This window comes from Ischnura elegans, chromosome 5 (assembly GCF_921293095.1).
Source record: "Ischnura elegans chromosome 5, ioIscEleg1.1, whole genome shotgun sequence".
Taxonomy (NCBI): Eukaryota; Metazoa; Arthropoda; class Insecta; order Odonata; family Coenagrionidae; genus Ischnura; species Ischnura elegans.
In genome coordinates this window covers 134,742,966-134,756,790 of record NC_060250.1, presented here as the reverse complement: position 1 = coordinate 134,756,790, position 13,825 = coordinate 134,742,966, and the positions used below count along the sequence as shown (strand labels likewise).

Sequence of the window (13,825 nt, the reverse complement as noted above, 5' to 3'; positions counted from 1 at the left end):
GGTACTTTCCAAGAATTGTGCCCAGTCCACTTGGTACGCCTCATGGGCGACTATGCTTCTGCTTGCGATCGTTTTTCTATTGTTCGTATTCATAAGTATTTCTATCACCTCATGCTTCCAATTGTGAGTCGACTTAACCGTATGCCGCGGTGAGGACTGGTCTATTATCCTTCGCTTCACACTACATTTGCAAATGCTCTCGAAGGGAATAATTACTTTTGATTCCGCACGAAGCATTCATGAATAATCGCTAGCATTTAACACGTGTGATTGAAAACGACACATCACACCCACTCAACTGGTCGTATTTGCTTCATTTCTTTCGGACAAAACAAGTTGTGAACTGCGGTCATACACGAACCCAACATGGATGAGGTCGAGTCTTTATGCCTTAGACATGACGCAATTCAGAGTTGAGTGAGGATAAAGTTTGGCATCGGTGCGAAGCAACTCAGAATATAGTTCAGTGTTGGATAACCGTGTGATGAGAGCACTGAATTGGGAATTCACTGTATCAGCGCATGGCATATTGTTAAGGCCGCTTTACACAATGAAAGATCATTCGAAAGATCTTTCGAAAGATCATTCGAATGATCATTCGCAAGAAATTCATTCGCCGGTACCGCTATACACGGTGAAAGATTTCCGTGAATGATTTCGGTGAAAGTTCTGCGCAGAAACGATGCGCACTGGTGCGACTATCGATAGTGTATTTCGATTCTAACGATATTTCCGACCGTTTCTCACCACATGATTCGTTTTGGAGCTCGCAGACGATGGAACGCTTTGTTTACATGTGCGCTTCAATATACTTTTGTATTTCTTTGACTTTCGGTGGGGTATGACGCACTAAGTAATGAGAGGAATTAGAACGGTACGTATTGACAGCGGAAAACCACTTTAATATATCGTGCGTTTTGTAATCCCTTAACGAAGTACATAATTGGTTGTTTTCGCTGCAGAGCAAAGATGATTATGCTTCAAGATAGTGTGCTCTGTAACATGATTATAAGGGAACTTACTCTTCAAACGGCTGCCCGAGGTCTTTTCCCTCCCGATTCATTAAATAATAAAGTTAGTGAAAATATAATTTGGGGAAAAACTGCACATTGTTACTCGTTCAGAAAAATCCTATCTCAGTCCCGTATTGACGCCGCAGCGTCCAGCTCCCATAAAAAAGAACATAATAAGCATAAAGCAAAAGCTCCTCAAGGTTGAAGGCCGGTCGACCATGAGTCTTTATGTTTGGGGTTCCTTCGTGTACACAGCCTTTACAATGTAGTCGAACAAAGGTCATTCCTGTGCGAGAGAAGAAAGGTAACGTGAAGAGAAAAAAGGAAGCGACCTGTTCTATTTTCGAAAGAGTGCGCTTCAGCATCCTCATACTTTCTACAATGAAGTTGGCTCAGTGTCATCTCATTGCTTGCTATCGAAGCAGGGGAAGAAAGTGGACTGTGACAATCATGGGCTAACTTATAGGGTTTGCCCCTTGAATTATAGGCAACCCCGTGAGATTGTGACTTCCTAGGTGGGCCAATGTGATGTCACGGCTCGTTTTGGCTAGAATGTGTTCACCGAATAAACAGATATTTTGTCATTAATTGGGATTCTCACCCCAAACTTTAGCGTTCAAATCATTAAATACAGTTTGATAATTGTAAATCAAACAAAATATAGACGCAATCGAGGAGAAAAACGACGATTTTGAACTTTAAAAATCCGGATTGTTTTTTCCAAATTACTCTATTTTGAGGAATGATGTTTGTGAATTTACTTTCTTTCAAAGTAAATATTAATGATTTGAGCTATCGCATGAATTAATATGCTTCCAAAGTTTATATATACGATCTTAAAATTCCGAGGTGGTGCCAATGGCAACATGGACGCCATGCGCTCATATCATTCACGGAATCATTCAAGCATGTTGTGCTGCATTAGAACATGGGCAAAACCCACTTGAAGCACGCGCCACAGCGAAGAACACGGCACCACGTGACCTCCCCTCACACCACACATCTTCCCCTCATCTCCTCTCACACCTTCCCCACTCCGGCCCGCTGCCTTCCCCTTACACCACGCGCTTCACCCTCGTCGGTCCTCTTCCCTTCTTAACGGAACCGTACGGAAGTAGCCGATTTGACACCCTCGTCGGCCTACCTTCCTTGTGAACGAAACCCTAGGGCAAGAGCCGATTTGACACCCTCGTCGGTCCTCTTCCCTTCTTAACGGAACCGTACGGAAGTAGCCGATTTGACACCCTCGTCGGCCTACCTTCCTTGTGAACGAAACCCTAGGGCAAGAGCCGATTTGACACCCTCGTCGGTCCTCTTCCCTTCTTAACGGAACCGTACGGAAGTAGCCGATTTGACACCCTCGTCGGCCTACCTTCCTTGTGAACGAAGCCCTAGGGCAAGAGCCGATTTGACACCCTCGTCGGTCCTCTTCCCTTCTTAACGGAACCGTACGGAAGTAGCCGATTTGACACCCTCGTCGGCCTACCTTCCTTGTGAACGAAACCCTAGGGCAAGAGCCGATTTGACACCCTCGTCGGTCCTCTTCCCTTCTTAACGGAACCGTACGGAAGTAGCCGATTTGACACCCTCGTCGGCCTACCTTCCTTGTGAACGAAACCCTAGGGCAAGAGCCGATTTGACACCCTCGTCGGTCCTCTTCCCTTCTTAACGGAACCGTACGGAAGTAGCCGATTTGACACCCTCGTTGGCCTACCTTCCTTGTGAACGAAACCCTAGGGCAAGAGCCGATTTGACACCCTCGTCGGTCCTCTTCCCTTTTTAACGGAACCGTACGGAAGCAGCCGATTTGACACCCTCGTCGGCCTTCCTTCCTGCCGGAAGCCGCCCGTGGAGTCAGAGGATCGGAGCTGAGACGGAGCACTTGGCCGGTGACCACTGACGCCGCCATCCCGCCTGCGGCTCGTGGACCCGACGCCAACGCCGGAACCCCCCGCCACAGCTGTCGTGGATCACCGGCGATCCCCAGAGAGGCCGTTCCGGACCGATCCAGCCCAAGCCCCGCGGAAGCAGTAGCCGCGCCGCAGACCTCGCCACCCACCTTTGCACTCAATCTTGTAAGGGGAAGTAATCAATAAACACACCCTCGGGGTGTTTTAAACTACTCTGAACGTAGTTTCCTTCCAAGATGCTTACCCGATCCCGTGTACCGGGGTGGGTCTCCCTACCACCTCCGGAGGTCGCTGAACCCGCGACAAGCAAATTAGGACATGCTCGAAATTTCTTTCGGGTGAGTTCCTTGAATGATTAGAGATAGGCAATATTGTGATCCCATAGGTGAGCCAAGATAACGTAGCGGCTCGTGTTGGCTGGAATGTGTTCACCGAATAAACAGATATTTTGTGATTAATTGGGACTCTCACCCGAAACTTTAGCGCTCAAATCATGAACTATAGTTTAATAATTGTAAATTAAACAAAATATAGACGCAATCGAGGAGAAAAACGACGTTATTATTCATTAAATATCCGAAATGTTATTTCCGAATTACCCACTTTAGACGGTTGATGTTTGTGAATTTATATTCTCTCAAAGTACATATTGATTATTTGAGCTATTTCGTGGGTTACTATCCTTCCAAAGTTTTTATATAAAATATTAAAATTCCGAGGTGGATGCCAATGGCAAGATGGACGCCGTGAGCTCATATCATTCACGGAAATCATTCAAGCAAATCAGGGGCCGTATTCTGTATTTCGTCGGTGCCGCACCGGTCGGTTTCCCTTTCAAGCCCACCGACTGGACATCAAACCGTACCGACAACGGATTCCGCACCGACGACGACACTTTCAGCGATTCTGTAAGGTCGTCGGTTTCAAACCAGTCGGTACGGTTCCCTCTCCTTCCCAAACAGGGAAAATCCGACTATATCCGAAGTTTCACGTGTCTCCACCAATGAAAGAAGGGTAAAAACAAGAGAAGACTCATTGGCACAGTTTGTTGTCGTCATTCTCAATCTTTTTATTTGCGGAAATTACGACTTATTGCTAGATTAAGATAAACGATATTGGACAAGTAGTTAACAATGCTTATATAATGTGTGGTAGTAATGCTGTACCTACAGAATCGAAGGAAACAATATTACAACATCACAATAAAGTTTGTATGTGATGGAGATTGTTGTTGCTGGAATGAATTATTGAAACTATCCTTGAGATCGTATTTTCTTTTTTTAAATATTGGTTCCGTATAATGCTATTTATTCATGATTTGGTAATATAGTTGTCATTAAGTAAGTTCCGTATAAATGTTATCAACGGAAGGTTATGCCATTGGCACCGTAGCAGACGAAAATAGCATACCATGGAACGTGAACGTAGGATTCAAATGCAAATGTAATATTAGAGGAACAAGTTAATAAATTGTTATAAAAATATGGAGCTGGGTGCAATTAAAAGAAGTGTAATGACGAGGAAGTAAATAAATTGTGATTGGGTGAAATACATATGTATAAGTTGCGCATTCCAAGTGAGAGAAAATGATAATATTGCGGTAAACCTCATACTTATTAACAAATATCTTCTTTTATCGTCAAGGGAATCAATGGCTGATGATGAAATGAAATATAGTTGCCCGTTACAAATGAAAGAAACTGATACCGTTGTGGCAAACTTCATACTTAAATAAAAAGATCTTATTTCTATGCCGAGAGAAACGCCAAATTGATGATTGAGTGAAATAACAGTCGCCTATTCAGAGTGATATAAAGTGATAACATAGCGGCAAAACTCATATATAATCAAAAATATCTTTTTTATGTCAAAGGAGCAAATAAATGATGATAGAGAGAAATAAAGCCTATTACAAGCGAGTGAAAGTGCGGTAACATAAATGAGAGAAAGTCATTATATGTTAGCAAACCTCATTTTTATTAACCATTATCTTATATTTCTGTCAAGGTAATTAATATAGATGATGACAGTGAATTATAGAGGCGTATTTGAAGGGGCAGAAAAAGATAACATTGGAGAAAACCTCATTATTTACTCGGTGATGAGGTAAAAACAAAATAAAACGTACAATGCGCACCGGGGAATTCATGAAACCCACTAGTCGGTGGCCGTACCGACACCTCTTTGCTGTCGGTACGGCTACCGACGATCTCCCGTCCTCTCGTCGGTGCCGCACCGACCGGGTTCGTACAGAATCGCACGACTTCTTACCGGGAGTCGGTGTGACGTCGCACCCGACGAATCGGTGCCGCACCGATCGGTTTGGAGTTACAGAATACGGCCCCAGAACAGGCCTGAAATTTCATTCGAATGATCATTCAAGCTGGAAATTTCCAGCAAATTTCCGTTATACACGGTGAATGATGGATCATTCGAATGATCTTTCGAAAGATCTTTCGAATGATCTTTCACCGTGTATTCGATGTTATGTGTGTGGAAGCATATTGTGGTGATTGTGTTACAATGTGTGGCTTATTGTGTTATCACGAGAGTTACAGAAGAGAAATAACCTTACAAACGATAATAGATCTTATGACTTGGCTTAATTCTCGTGGCAAGAGGTAAATTTCTTAAAATCCAAGGAAACAGGCAAGAAACGATAATTATCTTCTTCTGTTTATTACCTTTTAATTATTACATTACATTTCCAAAACCCAACTATTATTATCTATATCCATTATAATCTTTTATACCTAAATCCAATCTCTAATACCCAAGTATTATTATATATTCATTGTAATCTGCCGTTTTACACGGTACACGAAATTGCGCAGGCTAGAGCTGCATTAATTTCTAAAATGGCGTGGAATTGCGCGAATGCATGAACGAAATTAGAACAGGGGCTATTTTGCCGTCTCGCATCCACGCATTCTCGCATGTGTTCTAGCAATTCACCGCTTTACACGACGCAATTTTGATTGCGCCTTCACACGTACGTCAGACTGTGCAATTCCGTGTACCGTGTAAAACGGCCTTTATGCTCGTTTGCACAGCAATTATCCACCATTCCGCTTATTGTAGGCAACTTCCCCAACAGCACACATTTGGATATACATTATGTATTTATATTGTATTTTCATGGTCACATACATATGTATTTTTGTTATGTATTAAATGTGTAATACATACGTATTATTGAATGTATTTCCTTTGTATTCATACATATGTAAAAGTGGTACGTGTTACACGATAAATACATATGTATTTTTGAAATTTGAATACTTATGTAAATGTGGTTAAAAATACAAATGTAAATATCGTGTAACACTTGCTACTTTTACATATGTATGAATACAGAGGAAATACATATGTAAATGTTGTCAAAAATACACAAAATATACATTATGTATATTTTCTGTAATTTTTGAGAGGTGGATTTTCGTGGCGTCTTGTGAAATGTTCATAAACATTTTTTCCAGAAATAATATGTTCACTGCAAACGCCAGATCTCCTCATTTCAATGATCATTCACCCATTCGAATTTATACCCAGAAAGCTTAAAAACAAATCATATACTGATCGATGTGAGCAAGGGTAGTATGGCGACCATATTTATGTTAATTTGTAAATGCACGAGAAATACAGACGTATTACATATGTAAAATTCAGTTTCCATCCGGGAAATATACACATATGGAAAATGGTTCACAATACATGAAAAATACAAAAAATAGGTCTTGCACTGAGCTGAAGTGAAAGCGAGGTTTAATTTTTTAAGCAATATTTTTAATTAACTGTTTAAACAAAAAAAATAAATTCTCAATTCTGTCGCAATAAGGTAGGGAAGTGAGTGGGAGTGATAATCTCGTTAACAGTTAAGCTCGGCATTTCGTTCGAGACTACGAGAACGTCGAGAACGTGCTGTAGGAGGAACTCCGGTTACTGATGTATAGTTAATTTTATATTTGTTTGTATTATTATACGTATTGGAAGAATTGACATAGTGTTTTAATCCTCGATAACCGGTGCGTGTGATTGGTGTGCTCAACCCGAAGCTATGTTTTGCTGGAAATGTGCTTCAATGCTTCAATCCCGCACGTTATTGCGATTCCTGCAAGCCAGCTCCAACAGTTTCCTGTCACTGGATAATTAAGGTAAGGTATGATTTATCTTTTATTATATTGTACGCCTACATAGACTACATTAATTATGTTATTGGAGTATATTTGGATACAACTAAATTGGCGCAATGTGTTGACCACATTGCGCCAATAGAGGTAATTATTTTGTTTATGTTTGGCTATTGTTTTCCTTTTTTGTTGAGTTATGTATCGAGGAGACTGGTCTCCATTGAAGTTATATGGTAAAACGGGTAAAACATAGTAATGTCAATCTTGTACGTATAAATTAATAGATTATGCGTCTTATAGTAATTCCGTGCTTCGCGGCTGAAATTACATTTTTTTCTTCTCTTAATTAAGAGCAGAAAAAATTGTTTAAAGGAATGTTTTCGTTCACGTGTAAGTTGTTTTATCGCTGTTTATTACCACAACCTACTGTATTGTAGTTCTTGCATTCCTAGTTATCCTATGCTTTAGTCATAACATCTTTGACCGTAGACTTATCAGCGTAGCCTTGTCACTAATAGATTCCTCGAGGTTCCGAGCCGTTTTGCCCACTACTTCTAATTATTTAACGAACAAGAAGTATTGTTCGTGTAATATCGGTTCCCTTAAAGCAAAGTGTAATATTTAAATAAAGAATAAAGTAAAGAATTCTTTCATCTTGAAATGCAGTCAATCAAGGTGCATGTCGTCGTTATTATTACCACAAGATAAATATGTAATTTTCATGCAAAAGTTTGTCATTATATGTAAGAAAGAGGTGCGTTTGGACCAAATTAATTAATTATAATTTTATTTTCATGCTCTTTCGCTCATACCCAGGAGGCGCCGATGTAAATAGCTTGGCCTGGACAAGAGGAGAATGGATTACGGAAAAAACGACGAAGCAAAGCCAGAAGACCATGTGGAATTGTTAATACCGAGGTAAGGTTTGAGGGAAAAATTTTTCAAATCCATAATGGAGAAAGCACGAAATCTTTCTTCATAATGGAGAGGTTTCTTAAAGTTAAGCCTGAAATTATCGGTTGTATGAAATTTATTTGTTTGAAAATTTGATATCACAAGTTTATATTTTTTCTGTGTGAATCATCCGATACTAAATCATGGTACTGATATATTAGTATCATGTACTAAATAAGCATACCAATGGATACACTTTTTCCTAGTTAATTTATATTTAAAAGTAGTCATATGATCTTTTCTCATATTTCTCATTCTTCTTAAGAGAAAGGCTATTAATTTTGTAATATGAAAGCATATCCCCAAAACATATGATTTCTCAAAGGACAAGGTCAAATCTGCGCTAGCTGGGACCTCGGCATTATTGGTAAATGAAAAAATTTAAAACTTATGTCTGGAATCTAGCAGAGAAGCCAAACTTTCATTTGCATTCAGAATACAGAATTAGTACTAAAATTACAGACTTCACAGAATACTGACTGCCTATATGAATTGAAAAAAAATAAAATTGAAAGGCCTTGAGCTCCTATTCAGATCTTACAAAAAGATATATTTTTGCATGACTTTTAAACTTGACTTCTTCTTTTCTCCTTTCAGGGAGTGGCTAATGGTGCAGAGTTGGTTTCCTGAATCCAGGTTTCTTCTGGTGCAATGGGTTACAACGCTTGTTCCGTGCTAATATTTTTTTCTACTTTCCAACTCAAGCCATTGTTTGTACTTGATTTATCTTTGTGCCATTTTTTAAAACTAAGTTTCACCTACTGTTTGCTTGCCCTTAATGCTTGTTAGCAATATTCATGGCCACACTTGTTATTTGTGTGTATTATTTTATTTTTCTCTTTGAATAAATGTTTTATTATCTGTATGTTCTGGTTTCCTTATATTTATTCATCCGTTTGATCCATATTGATATTAAGTGGATGTGGGTCAGAAAATCAATATGTATAATTCGTGTACGAGGGCCTGCAGATACATATGTATATTACATGTAAGGATATTCAGATTTCCAATTTGTAATACGCATGTATACATACATCCTGAGGGACTTTTGAGCCACTTTTACGTGAAATATACAGACGTAATACGATTGTATTCCATCGTATACATATGTATAATTCATGTATGGGTATTCAGATTTCCAATTTGTAATACGCACGTATACATACATCCATAGGGACTTTTGAACCACTTTTACGTGAAATATACTGATGTAATACGATCGTATTCCATCTTATACATATGTATTTGGTCACGTATTTTTTGTGTATTATTGATGTTATACAGATGTAATACAAATGCCGTGTTATCTGGGTTACGTGACGCAGTACCGCATTAGTATTGACGCTAGAGATATGTTGGACCAAAGTGGTGACATCATCTGCCATTTACCACTCCTTACTCTAAGCTTATACCGTCGATCATATCTTCCGCAATCTTTTTTTTATAAAACACGCATTATACGCGGTCATCTCCACATCAACACCACACCAACAAAATGTCTATAAGGCGTTTAAAAAATAAAATGGACTTTTCCTAGAATTACAATTAGTGAATAAAGAGGGTATTTCGGTTCTCATTGACTTAAAATTCGGTAACTCTACTTATCATAGTCATTACTTGATATGAGGTAAATGTTCTCTTGAATTCATCTGGTAGGAAGTGAGATAGGTGTGCCTATCTACCTAATGAAAAAATATTAATGAAATAGTAAGTCCTCGAAAATCAATTTCTGAATTAAAGCGCGGTTTTTTCTGTTAATGCTCTGATCCATAATTAGTCTTGTGATTCAATTTTTTTGGAAAAGGCTTTAGCTTCGAATTACAGTAGAGCGTCATTAATGCGAACATCTAGAATCCGAATCCATGAGTATAATTTACATGCACAATCATAAGTTGATGTCTGATTCAAACACTACATGATAAATTCATGTATTTTGATGAATATTATGAGCAGTCCGAGTAAGGAACATCTGGCAGCCGTAAACATCCAAATAAGAATTTATACTGTTGATTTCTATCACTCTTAACTTAACTTGTCGTTTATATCACAACCTTGAAAGTCTGCACTACATGTATTGATCTTTCTCACGTTATAATTCAGTAACTAAACTTTACTTCCAATTTAGGGGGATTTTTGTTGGATATGAATTACAGTAGAGCATTATTAACCTGGACGCCGAAACAATACAAAGGACCGTTGATACGGTGAATTATCTCGAGGAACATAAGATGAATTGCCTACAAAGTACATAAAAACATAAATAGGAATATTTAATTGACATACTGCGTAGCCATTCCATAATAAATGGCTTCAATAACCTGCTGTAATTTCATAAAGATAGAAATTCAATATTATATATATTTATGCTTAAGGTATCCAACGACCTCTTTCGGTTCTATCCGTATATTCATAATAGTATTTGATAATGTGGACTTGGTCTCGTCGCAATTAGGATAAGTGGTGCTATTCCGTGCTTCGAACGAACATAATCAGCTGTAAAGAAACAGGGGTCTGGGGATTTGTAGTAGGAGGCAAGGTCATTATTTCCAAGTTGAGGCCATCGGTTAAGGTACCTATGTTCAAGAAACGAGGTTGGAGGTGGGGGCTCGAACGGTTCCTTATAAATGCGCTGAGAACTGAAGGTCGTGGGAGAATCGGTCTGAATCTCGCTTGTCACTTCTATGCCGCATCAGTGGAGGACATGTGTATGTACTAATACAATTGAAATATCAATCTTTTTCTTCCGTTATACGCAAGAGCCTCGCAATTACCATAACAAGAGGCCAACATTGAAATTCCAACCTAAATATTAATGTGGGAAACAGCGAGAGTTAGCGAGGGAAATAGTCACAAATAGAATTTATTTAAATACAAAAGCCCTTCCCAAAAGGGAATCCTACGCACACATTTTCTTATAAATTTAACCTCTTATTACGCCGTCCTCACATCCACTGACCCATTTAGCCGCCCCGATTAATTTTAGGATAATCACCAAACAATGTGAAATATTGCCAAAAATATCACTTTCGATGGATGCAGTGCGAATTCCGTAAGACATTGTCGACCTTAATAAAAACAAATTAAAAGTTATGGGGGTGGAAAGTGAGTCGCACCTGTTTTTGAAGGATTTCGTCGTCTAGTTTGTGAGAATGAGCCGTCGTAGAAGTGGTTGGCACCCCTTTGTAAATCACGATTTCACTTGAATGAACATGAAAATTAATTTTTTCACTCACGTCATCTCGATTAGTCCCGTGAATTTCTGCTCCGCCGGCGTGCTCCCACAAGGTTTCCGCAAATTTTCTTCTCACTTCATGCTCAAATCCGTGACAGCAGCCCCGATGAAAACCAGGATCAATGCCCAGAAAACCGCTTAGTCCAGCGTCACTGTAAAATAACACAGAAGAGAACGACAGGAATAAGGTTTTTGGAAATTGATTTCCCTGTTAATCATCGTATGAATACAATGGTTTGAGTAAATGCTAAGTTTTATCGTCATCTGCATCACATCCCGAGAATAGATTGATATAATGATTCAATAAACAAATGACAACAAATCGTTCACAACTAACCAATTTCGATTAATTTCTCCAGCGTATGCCCTACCAAAGAGTCAAGTCTCTGCATCCATGTATCAATTGGGACGTCACACCGATGTTGATGAAGTTCAGGATGGTGTCCGTTGGTGTACCACTGTTGCGCTAACAGCGCGGAAGTAATTTGAAATGACGCAGGAGAACGACTCATAGTCAGGTGACGGATAACATGGACGTTAAGCTGGGGTGGGGGTGGAGATGACATGGTACCGTTGACAGTTGGTCGAATAGAGCATTGAAACCGTCGGAAAGTCAAAAGGGTCCATTCACTGAAACTGCAATGGAAGAAAGTTGTTTTGGAAAACTAAATTATTTTAAATGAATTTATATATAATATTAAATTTTAAAATTATTTTAAATGAAATCATATATATTCAGTTAACGCTTAAACTCTATTTTTATTGTTTTTACGAAAATATATCGGACTTATTTATCGTGACGTCATAGACGTCCTTCAATCACGAGACTGTTCGGTGTCGGAGCTTCGGTCCTCGTCATTTGCTTGGGCGTCGAGCCATTTACGAATATGTTATCGTTTTCCCATTTCACACCTTCGCAATTACCTTATATTAGAGTGTTTAAGATACCTATAAGTAAATTTGCTACGAGTAATGCCGATATTTATTCAATAGTTCTATACTTCATTAGGTTTTATTCCGCCTATAATTCTGTTTTACCCTTTGCAAAGTACCTCAAGGTTTGAAGGTAGGGTTCTTGTGATATCTTCACCAGTGATATGTGTGCTTTTAATGCTGCTGCCAAAGATACGACCATAGTGAGGATATTTTGTATTAGATTTCCAATCCGTCCCCGAATGTCACCGCTTATTCGCTTTCAGTGGTCCGATTGCTTGGGTGGTAGGAGATACGTCTGAATTATTCCTAATCTATTGCAATGTCTTGTGCTCTAGTTTCGGTAATGTTGCATGCATATCGCATGATCGTAAATTGTCCCTTGATAATATTGTGATCCTATTGTCACATAGGCGGATTCTCATTAATTTTACTTGAATTGAGTGCAACTGAGCATAATAATTCCTATCCCAACGTTGGCTGAAAGCAATTATGATCGAGTTTTCACGTCTTTGTTGCTCTTGCAGTAAGAAAATTCTGAAGAAAAACTTCAGGGCCTCATCACCATTATAATGTACTTTTTGTAAGACAATGTACTTTTTGCACTTGACAGCAGGTTGCCTTGAGTAATGAAGAGAACCTCCAGGATTATTCCTTAATGTTTCGCTTTGAGAGTTGAAATAGACGCCTCTCATTTGTGTAATCGACAAATGCTTGTAACCACTTGATGCTTGTAACCACATGATAAGATCATGGAAATTTTGCATTCAGGTTTTTCTTGATGTATATTGCGAGACGGAGGAGACAGATGTTTTTATTTATGTACCCTCGAATAGTTCACTTAATTCAAAATTTACCATTAGACCTCGTAGTGGCATCTACAATCTTACACTGCACTTGAATATTCGTGAGGAATATTTGTGTTTCCTGAATAAGCTTGACGAGTTATCTTCAGTGTATATGGCTTGGGCGAATGGTTAAACTTATTCCTTTCGCTGCTGTTATTTTTTGGGGGAGTAAATTGGTTCCTTTGCAACATTGAACCTACATAACTCTTATTATTGATTCTCGTACCGCTATTCGATAGTATTTTAACGTTATAAAGTAATCTTCATAGCCTTGTCTCGTAGAACTTTACTGAAAATCTATTATTCTTAAATAATCTATGCAGCTGTTTTTTTTTTATTTTACCCTTGAGGACACCTATAAAAGTCATTTTATTGTTTTCCAACGTTATTCAAACGGAAATTTTTGCTCATGCAATTTACCAGCAGATATTGTTTTTTCCACAGTAAGTTCCAAAAAACTTAAGCAAACAATGCAAAAACTCATGTCCTACTGTCTGCGCCCAAGAGCATTTATTTGTTCCTCCGATTTCCCGAAACTTCACTTTTGATTATTATATGGGTCTTGAACTCATGTCTTCAATGAAGCCATATACTCCCAGATTTTGATCGAATTGTCAGCCTAGGTGTTTCATCATCATATTACTGGTCAACAATCCTACGTTTGGTTTGACGCAGCTCTCCACTCAGTTCTCCTATCAGATAATCTTTTCACACCTACGTATTTCTTCTCTTTCATATCCTTCTTTACTTGTTCCATATATATTTGTTCGAGGTCTTCCTTTTCCGTTCCTGCCTTCCACTTGCC

General features: G+C 38.9%; 1 long non-coding RNA gene across 1 annotated transcript; it reads right to left on the bottom strand.

Annotated features, from left to right (window-relative positions):
• Positions 1-11,318: 11,318 nt before the first annotated feature.
• Positions 11,319-11,660, bottom strand: LOC124159111. Its single transcript, XR_006864901.1, has 2 exons — positions 11,577-11,660; positions 11,319-11,391 (listed from the first exon to the last, which is right to left on the bottom strand). It is a non-coding gene; the product is annotated as an uncharacterized LOC124159111 (long non-coding RNA).
• Positions 11,661-13,825: the final 2,165 nt, after the last annotated feature.